Here is a 15,944-nt window from a genome sequence, read left to right as displayed (position 1 = left end):
TTTGCACCTCTGATTTCTGAATTTGCTCCCCGTTTAGAAAATAATCTATGCCTTTATTCCTTCTACCAAAGTGCATCCGCAAACTTTCGTCACCCTCAAGTCAGGATGCTGAGGTCAACTTTATGGTGAAGAAGGCATTTGGGAAGTGTCAGGTTGAACTTCCAGTGACACAGAATGAGCAGCAAGTGGGTGTTATGAGCTTCCACTCCAGGAGGTGCGCACAGCAAATGGAGTCAATTCAGTAAAGTGCAAGGTGCTACATTTTGGAAAGACGAATGGGGTAGGACTTTCACAGTGAATGGTAGGACCCTGGGGAGTGTTGTAGAGTAGAGGCACCTTGGAGTACAAGTACATGGTTCCCTGAAAGTGGTGTCACAGGTAAGGTCTTGAAGAAGCTGGCATGCTGGCCTTCATTACTCAGGGCTTTAAGTATAGGAATTGGGATGTCATGTTGCATTTGTACAGACGTTGGTGAGGCTGCATTTGGAATATTCTGTTCAGTTTTGGTCACCCTGCTATAGGAAAGATGCCACTAAGCTGTAAAGTGTGCAGAAAAGATTTACAACAATGTTGCCAGGACTCGAGGGACTGAGTTATAGAGAGAGGTTGAGCAGACTAGGACTTTATTCACTGGAGCATGGGAGAATGAAGGGTGATCTTATAGATGTGTATAAAATCATGAGGGTCATAGATAGGGTGAATGCACAGTTTTTTCTAGGGTTGGGGAATCAAGAACTAAAGGGCATAGGTTTAAGGTGAGAGGGGAGAGGTTTAATAGAAACCTGATGGGCAACATTTTCACTCAGAAGATGGTCCGTATATTGAATGAGCTGCCAGAGGAAGTGGCTGAGGCAGGTACATTAACAACATTTAAAAAGTCACTTGGACAGATAGATGGATAGGAAAGGTTTAGAGGGATATGGGCCAAATGAAGGCAAATGGGACTAACTGTTATGAGAAAGGCTCTTTTAAATCTTAAAGATAGAGGTATCTGGACACACAGTCTTTGTACTTCAAAAAGAAGAATTTTATTTACAAAGACATGGGAACAGAATGAGAAGGAACAAATGCACACTCGCACACTCGTACTCGGGTGATCATGAAACGTGGGGGGAGTCACAGCAGGAGTGAAGTGCATGCACACACACACACACACACACACACACACACACACACACACACACACACACACACACACAACGAACTAGTACAAACCATCAGGGAACGAAAAAATACATTGTCTGAACCCCCTGAATCTGGACAAACAACGGCTCTACACTACTGGGAATCTATTTAGGACGCTCCTAGACCCCTGTGGAAGTGCACCCTCTCACCTGTGGTCTCGACCCCGGCAGCAATCGAAAAAGAGGGAGAGCTGCCCACACGTACCATCTTTTATAGGGCTGTAGCTGGGTGGAGCCCGCTCAGGTAATTCAAACAAGCCAATGATTCAGGGTCAAGAACAAAAGTGGGTTACAAGCCAGTCCTTAGGTGTGCTCTTTAATGGGTGGGGCAGAGCCGGACCCTTGATTGACAGTGGTGTAGCTTCCGACTCGTTAGGCAATGCTATCATCCGACCATGGGGGTCAGTAGTGTTGTCACTGTCATCTGACCCCTGGCCTTTCATACTACATTCCACCCCTCGGAAGTTGTACCACATGCCAATCATGGGGATAGCTACAACTAAGCCAACAGAAATACGCGTCAGTATGCGGTACCTAATAGAAGGCAGAAGTGGTTCTAATAAGTTGGCATACACAGCACAAAATGCAGGCCGCTATTACAACTAAAACGAGGGTGGTGGCCCAGTGGACGATAGTTGTCTACCATCCCCCCCCAGAGACCCAAACGGCCACCAGTTTCCCCATGAGGTGTCTTGCTGGAGGAGCTGATCCCTTGCCTTTTGAATTTTAGTTACCGAGTCCCCAATGTGAGCAGCCAGGTCCGTGATGTTGCTGGATGCATCTGGGATAAAGGTGCAGCCCTCCTTCCCAACCACTGCACAGGTTCCACCTTCTGCAGCGAGTAAGTAGTCCAGGGCCATCCTGTTCTGTAGGGCCATCAGTCTGACAGCAGCCAGCTCCGCTGTCGTCTGGGTCAGGACATACCTGGTACGTTGCAGTAACATTTTGGTTTCGTCAGCCACTGTCTGGAGCATGCTGGTCATCCTTATGACATCTCAGGACAGTCGAGCTGTACCATACATGGGAAAGCCAATCATCCAGAACCTTTCCGCCGCTGTGATGGCTCTTTTGCGCCAGTGGATGCTGAATGCTGGGTGCTCCCCGAGGTCATCGAGTGTGTGGATGTAGGGCACCACAAATGCTGGGAAGCAGCAACCGTACCAGCTCGTGGGGAGCCACGGGTCGGCACGGTGCCCGCAGACCCAGTGGGTGCCGTTCAAGGTCCAGGGAGCTCCCAGCTTAGCGGCGCCGCTGCCGGTGGTCACTGTGGCCCCTGGGTACCAGTTGGTCTCGCAGTCACTGTAGCCGACTGGAAAGGTGGAAGTGTGGTCGTTTTGGAGTCTGCACCAACATTCTCTCGGATGACTGGATGGCTGCGGGGTGACTCTGAGGGTAGGGACTCGGGTCGAGGTCAAATTATAAGAAGGGAAATACCAGCTCCTGAAGCACCCACCCCATCGAGAATCACTGGAAGAAATATTCTGTAATGGAGAGGGGAGTGGTGGGGGACTACCGCCGGGCTCCCCCCTGCCCCCCAAACCGATAGACCAAACCCGACAGGCGCAAAAAGTCTATGTAAGCAGTTCATTTGGAGATCATCAAAGGGAATCGCTGTAAGTGGGAGAGCTTCACCGGCGTGTGCTGGGGTTCGGAGGCAGATCCAGCAGTCTGATTGATTGGAAGTGTTGGTGAATTCATATGCGACGCAGAGGAAGGTGTTCGTAGGCTCCCCAATGCCGATCATCGCAGTGAGGAGGAGGAGTAGCGCCATCGTCCTGTAGGGTGGGGGGGGGAGGGACAAACTCATTCTCGGCGGGTCAGGTTTTGGGTATGAAGGATATCTTGTTAGATAAGTATATGGAGGAATTTAAGATAGAGAGATATGTGGGAGGAAGGGATTAGATAGTCTTAGGTGTGGTTTGAAGGGCAGCACAACATGGTGGGCCGAAGGACCTGTATTGTGCTGTATTGTTCTATGGTTCTATGATTCTAAGGCAGGAGAGGTTAGTTTGACCTGGGATCGCAACCCAACGAGTGTCCCCGGGACCACGCACAATGACTTCCCCCTTCTGAGGGGGACCTTGTGGCTGTCAGACCCAGACCCTCCCGGAGTCCAGTCTCAGGGGGTTCGGGGTCTCGCAAGTCGGGTGGTGGGGAGTGGGCCAGATGACAGGATAGTGGAGTATCCCCTTGGCCAGTGGGCCACGTGTTGAGCTGAATGACGGCCTGCTGCAGCACACCTGACCACCCCTGCAGTGTGTGGGAGGACGTCAGCGTGCGTATGGTTTCTTTCAGCAGGCCGTTCATTCGTTCTATCAGGCCCGATACCTGGGATTGGTAGGGGATATGAAACAGCCACGAGATCCCCACCTTCACCGCCCAGTTTTGTACCTTAGCCCCAGCGAAGTGTGAGCCCTGATGGGATTGTACCTCCCATGGGACTCCATAGATGGAGGAGAGGTACTGCAATCCTTTGATGGGGCTGTTCTGGTCGGCCCTCTCACAGGGCACCGCCACCAGTGCACCCGAGTATGTGTCCACCATCGTCAGGGCGTATTGTTTTTTATTGTGGCGTGGGAGCGGTCCGATATAGTCTATTTGCCACACGCGACCCCTTCCCGTGCCGCGGCGAATGTGACCCGGCAGCCCCACCGGTCAGCCTCGTGGTTTTACCTGCTGGCAGGTGGGGCAATTCGTGGCAGTGGTTTTGCACTGATCCACTGTCAGGGCAACCCTGAACTGTTCTGCCCAGCGCCGTGTACCATCAGCCCCAAAGTGACCGCTCTTACAGTGCGCCCATGTGGCTAGGGCGCTGAGATCAGGTTCCTCCGGGGGGACAGTAGCGCAGCATATCTGGGCAGCCTGGTCCACAGCGGCATTATGTATGGCCTCCTGAGTACTCCTGTGGGTATGGGCATCCACGTGGTGGACTGATATCTGTCTCTGGGCGGCTTGGTCCCAGATATAGCGCCAGTGTTCCCGTTCCCAGAGGGGGCATCCATGAACTTCCCACCCCGTCTCGTGCCACTGCGCCATCCACACCGCCATACCGTTGGCTACTGCCCAGGAGTCAGTATAGATGTGGACTGGCCCAGTGGTGTCCCGTAAAGTGAGTGCTACCGCCGCCAGCTCAGCCAATTGACTGGACCCTCCCGCTCCCTCTTGTGTTAATGTTTTCCCCGAGGCGGGATGAAGTGCCGCCGCCTTCCACTGTTGTCTCCCATTTTTCCAGCGGCTGGAGCCGTCTGTGAACCAGGCGTGCAGTTTCTGTTCGGGGTCGAGGGAGTCGAAGGGTTAGCCCCAGGATACGGGAGAGGGCTTGATCTCGGGTATGTCCGGGGGTGTGTCCTGGGATTGGGGGAAGGACATAACCTGTTCATGGAGACAGCTGACCCCTTCTGGACCGGGTTCTGCCCGGTCCGCGATGTACCACTTCCACTTCACTATCGAGGACGTCTGGGCTCTGCCCTATTTATGTGTGGAGTTGGGGGACTTGACCCAATGCATTATGGGCAGGTGGGGGCGAAGGACCACAGGGTCAGTACCGGTTTGGTTCTCGGTGGCGAGGAGTGCCAGGTAGCAGGCCAGCAGCTGGCGCTCAAAGGGGCTGTAGCGGGTGGCGGCCTCAGGCAGTGATTTGGTCCAGAAGCCGAGTGGGACTCTGCGTCCCTGGACCTTCTGCCAGAGGCTCCGCTCAGCCACCGACTCGCCAGTGGAGACCTGTAACTCGAAGGGGACCCCTTCCTGTTGCGGTGAGAGGAGTAGGGCTTGCTCCACTGCCTGTATGGCTGCTTCAAAGGTGGCCTGCTGTTCAGGCCCCCACAAGAAAGTGGCTTTCTTGTGGGAGATCTTATAAAGCGGTCTCAGGAGTATGGTCAGGTGAGGGATGTGTTGCTGCCAGTAGCCAAGGAGGCCCACGAAACTCTGGGTGTCCGTCTTGTTGGCGTGGACAGCAAAATTTAAAATTTTGTTCTTCGCAGTGTCAGGAATTTCTCTTCTGCCTGCATGCCACTGTGTGCCCAGGAACAATACATTCTGGGCTGGGTCTTGTATCCTTTCCATATTAATGGCCCAGCCCCGGTTCTCTGAGGGAGGATATTAACATATCAAGAGCCTCTGAGACAATAGCCTCCGAGGGCCCCTGTAAAAGTATGTCATCTATGTAATGAGTGACTGACACCCCTGGGGGAAGGTGAATGGCTGGTAAATCTTGGGCTACTAAACCGTGGCAGATTGTGGGGCTATGCATGTAGCCTTGTGGTAGACGTTGAAATGTATATTGCCTCCCGTCCCAGGTGAATGCAAATTGGTCTTGGGAGGTCTGGTGCAGGGGGATGGAGAAAAATGCATTAGCTGGATCTACCGCAGCATATCATGGTTTGTCTGGGCGCCCTGCAATATCTTCCACTAAAGTGACGATGTTGGGTACCGCAGATGTGAAGTGGGGGGCAGCCTTGTTTATATGTCGGTAGTCTACCGTCATGCGTCACATCCCGTTCTTTATGCAGGCGGGCCAGATGGGGCTATTAAAAGGGGATGCTGCGGGTCTAATGACTCCCTCCCGCAGCAGGGCTTGGACGGCCTCTGTGATGTCTCAGTGTTCCCCCAGCACCCTATATTGTATACTGTAAACAACCTTGGAGGGAGGGGGAAACAATGACCGGCTCACACTTGGCCACCCCGACTACCACCGTAGCACAGACGATTCCAAAGTTTAACTTGCCCTGGTTGGCGTGCAGGGACTGTCCCTTTAAGACGTTGATCCCCAGTATACATTCCGTGGATTCTGCGATTTAAACAGTTACAGTTCGAGGAGGTTGGTCCCTGATGGTCATACGGACCCTGACTTCCTTTGTGGGCAGAAGGGAACCCCCCAACCCCTCTATCTGCATTTGGGCCCCCTTCCACGCAGCGGTGTTCCCCGGGACGATGGTGTGCTGGGCACCCGTGTCGACGAGTGCCATCCACCTCTGCACATTCCCCTTTCCCCAGTGTACCGCTACGGGTATATGTGGCCTCAGGTCCCCTGGACATGGAAGGGTGATGGAACAGACGTGCTGGGGACCCTGGCCTTCATCCTATGGGAGTGGGGTAGGGGGCTGCCACCCCGTGGGTGAGGATTCCTCCTGGCGGAAGTGGGACATTTCCTGTCGCAGCAGGTCCCGGAGCTGAGCCCGGAGGGCAGGGAAAGCTGTTTCAGGTGGGGGAGGTGCAGAGGCAGTATCGGTGTCTGCGGGGGCAGCCCACGTGGTCCGGCGGTTGGGGGCGCCCCCGTGTTGGGCTTGGCCCTGGGGTGGTCGCAGGGCGTCCCCCGGCCAGGCTTTCCCCCACAGATCTCCTTCCATTGTGCATAGAGAGAGGGGGTCGGGATCCCGTCTATGGAAGCGCGGTCCACCCCTGCGTGCAACAGGTCCAGGTACAGCTGCTTGCGCGACAGGCGAGAGGTGGCGTCCCCAGCCTTCGTCTCCGCTCTACGGACGTGTGTGGGCACCCCCCACTGCAAGTATTCTAACCCCTCCAGGAAGGTAATGGCTTCCCATACCGTCCTCCCGCTGGCTGGTCCCATGAGGGACAGGACCACTGGCCTCAGGTTGGGGTGCGTGGTGGTGACCAGGTACCCCGCTAGCGCACTGGTTGCGATGGTATTTTCTAATGGCCCAAGGTCACCCATCCCTGCGTATATGCCAGTCACTAGTGCCCACTCCCGGATGACCCTGGTGCCCTCACTGACTGTGCTCCACTGTGGTCATGTGTATAAATCCCACTCGAGGAGGGTAGGGTACCAGACTCTCACGGCAGCCACTACCCTATCCCATGGGGCAGTGGTGTCCCCGATCCCACCCGGTGGCGCCCGCAGACCGTTATTAATGCTTTGTTGGTCTGACAAGCTCCCCAGGGCACTCTCCTCCTGGTGAGAGAGGCTCACGTTGGGGGCCCCCTCATCCCATAGTCGGAGCAGCCACGTGGCCAGCGGTTTGCCCAACCACTGGCGGTACCAATCTGCCAACTGGGTGAGCTCTTAACGGAGAAGTCCCAGGTCTCCGTGGTCTTGGAGGGGCCGCGGGCACCTTCCCCTGTGGGAGTACCATCCTGACTCCCTTCCCTTCTATGGCGGACCTGGGACCACGTGGTGACAGGTCGGGCCTGCAGGGGCTCGGGCGCATAGGGCGGGGGGGGGCGGGTATGAGGGGGCTTGGGCTCTTTGGGTACCCCCTCCTCATCCTCATCCATCCAAATGTCCCCATCCCCCAGCCATGCGTCCAGCTTGTTGCCACGCTGGACCAATGCACGGATTTTAAACGGGTCCGGTTGCCAGCCAGACCTGCGGGCGGCTTGTGCCTGCTGTACTTGAATCAGCCGGCAGGCAACCTTGGTACCCCTGGCCTCGAGGTCGTTGGCCCGAGTCTGGACAGTCTGAACTGCCTCCTGCGGCGTGCAACATCGCTGCCGAAGCGTTTCTATCTCCTTTTCGCTCTGTAGGCAGGTATCCTGTAACTAGTCAGTAATCTCAACCTGGCGCCTCAGAAGGGATGCCAGGAGCCAGAAGGCACCCCTTTGACTCCCTTTGGCTCTGGGGAACCCCGACTTCTGGAGGAGGACCACCATGTGGTGCCCCAGTTTCTTGCCACGTGGATCTAACTGTTCAGCCCAGTCCACTGGCTTCCCGTGGTCTGCCAGCAGACTGGCCAGGCTCCCAAATCCCTCTCTCTCGTCGATCCATCCTGGGATCCTCTCCTCAGTGCCTACATTTTCCTTCTTTCCCTTGTTCCAGAACATCCTACCCATGTCTGTGTCCAGCCAATACTCTTAAGACCCTGCTCGCAGCGCTGATTGTTATGAGAAGGGCTCTTTTGAATCTTAAAGATAGAGGTACCTGGACACACAGTCTTTGTACTTCAAAAAGGAGAATTTTATTTACAAAGACAGACACGGGAACAGAATGAGAAGGAATAAATGCACACTCGCAATCGGGTGATCACGAAACGTGGGGGCAGTCGCAACAGGGGTGAAGTGCACACACGGTCACACACACACACACACACACACACACACACACACAACGAACTAGTACAAACCATCAGGGAACAAACAAATACATTGTCTGAACCCCCTGAATCTGGACAAACAACGGCTCTACACTACTGGGAATCTACTTAGGGCGCTCCTAGACCCCTGTGGAAATGCACCCTCTCACCTGTGGTCTCAACCCCGGCAGCAATCGGAAAAGAGGGAGCACTGTCCACATGTACCATCTTTTATAGGGCTGTAGCTGGGTGGAGCCCGCTCAGGTAATTTAAACAAGCCAATGATTCAGGGTCAAGAACAAAGGTGGGTTACAAGCCAGTCCTTAGGTGTGCTCTTTAATGGGTGGGGCAGAGCCGGACCCTTGATTGACAGTGGTGTAGCTTCCGACCCGATAGGCAATGCTATCATCCGACCATGGGGGTCAGTAGTGTTGTCACTGTCATCTGACCCCTGGCCTTTCATACTACACTAGCTTAGATGGAAATCTTGGTTGACATGGACCAGTTGGGCCAAAGGGCCTGTTTCTGTGCTGTATGACTCATGGCCTTGTTCATCTCACAAGACTCATAGTTATAAGACTCCAATTTGATCGCTGTTTGATACCTTATCCAATCCAGGAACTCAGCCCTGATTTCTGCTTTATGATGAGGTGGTTTATTTGACCCAGACTACATTTCTAAATGTGTGAAGTACTTTAGTGAGATGATTGCCGGAAGGGAAAAGTTAGCTAGCCTTTCTATTCCTGGAAACTGTGCATGTGGACATCACCATAATGGACATAATCAAGGTGTGGTTCTGACCTTGTATATCAGAGTTTTCCCACACATGGTCCTGTTTCTGAGGTATCAAAGGATTCCTTAGGTCTGTAATTCATCAGTCCCCACCAGGTCAGACACCATCCTGCCTTGGAGCTATATTGTTGTTGTTCCATTACTGCAAGATCAACATTCTGCAAGTCCCTAATTAACAGCACCATGGGAATACCTACAAAAAACCTTGTCTTCAAAATCATTCAAGAAGGTGGTTCATTACCAGCTTCACAAGGCAGCTAGGAATGGGCAATAAATAATGAAAAACAATGGTATAACGATTAAGTTACTGAAGCAGCAACCACAGGTCTGGACTGTTGATCTGGAAATGCAAGTTCAAATCCCACCATGGCATTTGTAGAATTTAAATGCAAAAGTATTGGTTTATTATTGTCACATTTACTGTGATACAGTGAAAAGCTTTTGTTTTGCGTGCCATCCAGACAGATCATTCCATACATAATTACATCGAGTTAGGAAAAAGAAAACAATGTTGCAGTTTGAGAGAGTGCAGTGCAGGTGGACAAATTAAGTGCAAGGGCCAGAACAAGGAGGATTGGGAGATCAAGAGTTCATCATTTAGTATATGAAAGGTCAGTTCAAGAGTCTGATAACAGCAGGATAGAAGCTGTCCTTGAGCCTGGGGGTATATGTTCTCAAACTTTTGTATCTTCTGCCTGATAGAAGTAGGGAGAAGACAGAATGTATGGGGTGGGAGGGCTCCTTGATTATGTTGGCTACTTTCTCAAGGCAGCAGGAAGTGTAGACGGAGTCAATGGAGGGGATGCTGGTTTGCATGATACACTGGGTTATGTCCATAACTTTCAGCAATTTCTTGCGGTCTTGGGCAGAGCAGTAGCTGTACCAAGCTGTGAAGCATCTGGATAGGCTGCTTTCTGTGATGCATCTGTAAAAATTGGTAAGAGTCAATAGGGACATGCCAAATTTCCTTGGCCTTCTGAAGTAGAGGCATTGGTGTGCTTTCTTGACCGTCGCATTTACGTACATGGCTGGACCATCATCCCCTGTAACTTTGGAAGCAGTCATCTAAGATTTCTTTGGTGTTTCCAAAGATCTAACTCCAAGCCATTGAAAGAAGTCCATGGCAAATTTGTATATGTATCTTTTACCACTAGAGTAAACATGCAGTAATATAGCTTCTTAAACTTGCTGAATACATTTCCAAACTGATTAAATCAATAAAAAATACCATTTGAAAGTACAAACATGTAGCATGTACTGAGACATGTTTCATAACATACTGAGAAGCAAATTACTCAGGAAAGCATCAAATATTGATAACTGTCATTCAAGATCTAAGTGTGATTGAAATGTGATCCACTTTATAACCATTTCTCATTGAAACTAATTTTGCAATTTGGAAGCATTTCCAAAAATATCAATGACTTCAGACTTCTACTGATATGTAAACCTTCCAGTAAGGTAACCTTTGTTCTACATTAACCTTCAAAATAGCCAGATATGCTATAAATTCAGAATTTGACCTGCCCACTTCAGAATAAGCAAGTAGTGAAAACACTATCAAGCTGCCAGTTTTGTGAAGCTATCTTAATTTGTGCATGTCTCAAAGGATCTTTAACAGCCAGTAATCTTTGACTGCAGCTGCTAGGTATGACACCAAACCAGGTAGCACAGCTCTTAATGAAATCGGCTTTGGTCACCCTGAATAAAAGCAAAGCAAAATCTAGACTTTACGGATGGAAAATGCATTTCTGCTCCCATCTAGTATATGCAAATTCAGAGCTTTGTGCTTCTGCCGAAATGCTTTTAAATTAAGATTCATATTGAGATATTAAACTCACTCAATTCAGAATAGGACTGAACTGTTACGCAAGAGAACATTAATATCATGTAAAAGACACAACAGTTTCCAAAGGAAACAATTTGTCTAACTGTTTTCCTTCAGCAGCCTCTTTGTTGCTTGGGCACCAAAGGAAATGCTTTAAACTTTGGCTTCTGTAATTCCTTCAGTGTTTTCGTGCAACAAATCATACAACAAGCATTACCTTGAAGACTGCGTGGCCTAAATTGGAGAACAGGAATTCATTCTTCCCTGCTGCCTTTGAGCACTGGCTTGCCATGCACACACTGTACCTGAATCATCAGCTGGCTGCTGGCAATCTGAGTGACTATTGCTGGTCACAGGGCTGGAAGTGGATGGAGTGGGGGAGGTGACAAGTGGGCAGTCATTAACTGTGGGCAGTCATTGATGGTACACAACAGCCACAATGTACTGGTTGTGAAGGAGTGAATGCTTAACATGATGGATGGACTGCAATCAAGTTGTATCTGTGTCAAGCCTCTTGAGTGTTGTTAGAGCGGATCTCAACTAGACAAGTGAAGAAGCATTGGGGTGTCAAAAGGGGGGTCACTTGCTGCAGGATACCCCATCTTTGACCTGCTCTTGTAGCCACAGTATTTATGTGGCTGGTCTAGCTAAGTTTCTGGTCAATGGACTGCAGACTTCTGTGACTCCACCTCATGTTTCAAGAACTAGAGGGCATAGGATTAAGGTGAGAGGGGAAAGATTTAATAGGAACTTGAGGGGCAACTTTTTTTACACAAAGGGTGGAATGAGCTGCCAGAGGACATGGTTGAGGCAGGTACAATAACAACTTTTAAAAGACACTTGGACAACTACATTGACTGGAAAGGTTTAGAAAGTTATGGGCCAAATCCTGGCAAATGGGACTAGCTTCGATAGGGCATCTGTTTCCATCGGTATGACTCTATGACTCAATGCCTCTTAAATTGGAGGTGACATTACTCATCAAGTATGGATTATAAGAAAAGGTTATGCACTCTGATGGTCTTCATTATGTATTTAAGCATATCACTATTGATGTTGTTGAAGAATCCAAAAATAAGTAAAAAGAGTGCTCCCAGAGGAATAACTTCTCATTCGTCTTGGTCCATTGAGAACTCCCTGGTGAATACATTTGCATTCTGTGGTGCAGCTGGAGTTCAAAACCAATAAAATGGAGCCACAAAACCTCATCCTGCCATTTCATCTATGTGAACACTCACATTCTGTTTTGGATGACACAAGGTTTATTTTTGGTTTTGGCAGTGTTTATAAAATTGTACATGTCACGATGTTAGATATTGAGGGAATCGAGATATGGTATCAGTAAGGAAATGAGGTAAAATTCAGCTGTGATCTGATGCATGGAAAGCATGTGTGAGGAGAAAAAGGGCCTACATTTGCTTCTATTTCTTGTTGTCTTCTTATGTGTTTAAGAGTGATATCTGCCTTCTAGATGGAAAAGGCAGGTTTGTCTATGTTTAGTGATAATCATTATATCTTTCCTGTGATCTATCTTTGTGTCTCTGCATGAAGTAGTTGCCAGCACCGATCTGGTCAGTTTAGCTTAAGTTCATGGACCTAACGTTTTATTTGGAGTTGATCATCTTGTGAAGGTTGCAGAGAACAAGAAAAAAACTGAACAACCAATGTAGACCCTTGCTTGAAATATGCAGAGATTCTACGAGCCAAATGTCATGAAATCAGTAGGGAGATGTATGCATAGCTCGAAGTCAATGAGAAGTCAAATTCACTTCCGTCATCCATACAAGTGAGAATAGGATTGTGATGAAGAAGAGAAAGTAAAGAATGTTTCTTGGAACTTTAGTCAGCTTTAGGTTGGTGAATCAGGGTGAAGTTGATGGGGCAGTGAGAGAGAATACGCTACAGGAAAATAAGTGGGAAATGGGATTGATGGGATTGGTCTGCAGACTGGCATAATGGCTGAATGGTGCCTTCCTATAGGAAGAATGGGGATTGTTTGAAACTCAACATAATTGACTCTAAAGATTGTATGGCTTATCTCTAACCCGCTAGTTGCTCACCACCACCACTAAAAAGATCAGAACCATCAATAATAACCAAATCATGATTGGGCAGCAGCAGTCTTTGCCAACCTCAAGAACATTCCAACCTGCAGTCTCTACCGTTCCCATATCTCATAGAGTCATTGAAACAGGCCATTCGGCCCACCACGTCCATGCCGACCAGTGGGCATCCATCCATACTAGTCCCATTCCCCAGCACTTGGCACAGAGCCTTCAATGCTGAGGCAACAAGTCCTCATCTAGACATCTCTTAAATACTGTCAGCAACTCTGCTTCCACCACTGTCTCTGACAGTGCACTCCAGTGGAAAAGGTCCTCCCCCCCCCCCCTCAGCTCCCCTCCAAATCTCTTACCCTTTACCCTAAATCTTTGTTCTCTAGTTTTATTCACCTCTGATAAGGGAAAAATTTCTTGCAGCCTACCCTATCAATACCCCTCATAATTTTATACACCTCAATCATGTCCCTACTTAACCTCCTCTGCTCCTGTCTCTTATAACTGAAATGCTCCATCCCAGGCAATATCCTGATGAACATCCTCTGCACTCTCTCCAGCACTGTCACATCCTTCCTATAGTGTGGTGACCAGAACTGCATGTACGGCTCCAACTGAGGTCTGACCAATGTTTTATAAAGTTGGAGCAAACGTCCTTGTTTTTGTATTCAATATCCCAACTAATGAAGGCTAGTATCCTATATGCCTGCTTAACCATGTTGTCCACCTGCGTTGCTATGTTCAAGGATCTTTGGACTTGCACACCAAGGTCCCTCTGTTCCTCAATACTCCCTCGGAACTGACCATTCATGGTATATGTCCTCGCCTCATTAGTACTCCCAAAATGCATCACCTCACACTTATCAGGGTTAAACTCAATCTGCCACTTCTCAGCCCATTTCACAACACATCAATATCACCCTCTAGGCTAAGACTACTCTCCACGCTATTCTACCAAGTTCCATGTCATCTGCAAACTTACTGATCATGTCTCCTACATCTACATCCAAATCATTCATGTTTCCCACAAACAGCAAGGATCCCAGCACTGATCCCATGGAACATCACTGGTCATGAATCATAAAAACAACCCTCTCCCATCACTCTCTATTTCCAAGCCAATTTTGGATCCAATTTGCCAACTAGCCCTGGATTCCATGCGCCTGAATCTTTCCGACCAGTTTCCCCTGTGGGACTTCGTTGAAGGACTTACTGAAGTCCACGTAAACCACATCTACTGCACTGCCCCAATCAAGATACTTTGTTACCTCCTCCAAAAGCTCAGTCAGATTGGTCAGACGAGGTTTGCCCTTGATAAAGCCATGTTGGCTATTTCTGAGCAGTCCGTGCCTTTCCAAGTGATATGAGTGGCACATGGGAGTCAATTCCTCCCATTCCAAGGATGTAACATTTCCACACAATTAAAATTAAAATCATAAAATTACCATCCACTAAATGGAACAACAGTTTGCCCCAGTCTTTGGGAAAAGAAGCACCATTGACAACTAACCCAGATCTAGCCTTACATAATTTAGTACAGCAAACCTGATACTCTCTAATGGAACAAACTGTCAACTGGAATTCAATCTATTCCCTTCATTTCCAAGATTAAGGCCAATGATTTCTTTCACCCAAGCAGTAACATTTCACCTTATTGCTGCAGATGCCAGAGTTCAATTTTTTTTATTCATTCTCACTTGAATTAATTCTATTAATCTATTGGATGAACTTTTAGCATCAAGATTTTATCTGGAGAGATTGCATAGAATGCAGTGTGTGGTTTTCATTTTTTTGTGATGTCTGCTATTCTATTCCACCTCTTCTTCTGATATTTGGAGAGTGGAAGACAGAAATCCATACCTGCTGCTGATACCGGGACTTGGAGAGGACCTCAATCATCTCCTTGTTCTTGTGGTGTGCTATCTTCCTTGGGTGCCTGGAAAGACAGGAAAGCATAAATGTTGCTGGTAGATTTGGCTTTCATGAACCAATCATTACATAGCATTATGTAATCAATCACACCCAATTATACCACCAGTTCCATAAGGATGAGGTGTTTGCACTACACAGTGGAGCCAATAGTAGGAAATGTCGTATTTCACATTTATATCTCATACTTCCTCATTAAACAGGAGGAGACCATTTGGCTCATCAACAAACTGGAGGATCTCAACGGGCTGAGCAGCATCTGTGGGAGGGAAGGAACAGTCAATGTTTCGGGTCCCTGCATTGGGACTGAGAGTGGAGATGGGAGATGGGAGATGGCCAGTATATAGAGAAGGGGAGTGGTGAGACAGGGGCCCGAGGTGATTGGTGGATTGAGGAGGGGTGTAAGGTGACAGGTAGTTAGTGCCAGGTAGGGGAGGGGAGCGGGGGGGTGGAGTTGGGAGACAGTGGCAGGTGAATGATAGATGGAGGCAGACAAAGAGAGAGGAGGAAGAGGGAAAAAAACAGGTGTAGTGAGGAGGGGAGTGTGAAGATAGTTGCTGGAGGGAGAAGAGCAGAAACACAAAGGACTCCTGGCACTGGACTCTGATAAGTGAAGGAGGTGAGAATGGGAACCATTGGGGAGAGGTGAAGGGCAGGTGGGACCAGAACCAGAGAGGGGAGGGGGGAAGAGGGTCCTGTGGGTGTAGTGGGTGGATGGAACCAGGAGGGGAAGGGGGACGAAGATGGGTTTGGGGGGCTATGGCGGGAGGGTCGTTATGAGGAAAAAGGGACAAAAATGGGAGGACTGGGGGACAATTGGAAGGAGAGAGAGTGGGGAAAAGGGGGAGAAAAAGCCAACCCACTGGAGGGAGCTGCCTAAAATTGGAAAACTCAATGTTCATGCCATTGGGTTGTAGACTACCCAGGTGATCCTCCAGTTTGCATTGGGCCTCACCCTGGCAGTGGAGAAGCCTGAGGATGGACGGGTCAGTGTGGGGATGGGAAGGGAAGTTGAAATGATGTGCAACTGGGAGCTCGGGATGGTCATAGCAAACTGTGCGTGGGTGTTCCGTGAAATGCTCGCCCAGTCTGCACTTGGTCTCACCAACATAGAGGACGCCACGTCGGG

The sequence above is a fragment of the Pristis pectinata genome, chromosome 1, assembly GCF_009764475.1.
Source record: "Pristis pectinata isolate sPriPec2 chromosome 1, sPriPec2.1.pri, whole genome shotgun sequence".
Classification (NCBI taxonomy): Eukaryota; Metazoa; Chordata; class Chondrichthyes; order Rhinopristiformes; family Pristidae; genus Pristis; species Pristis pectinata.
The sequence above is the reverse complement of the archived record's forward strand: the minus strand, read 5'-3'. Positions refer to the sequence as shown.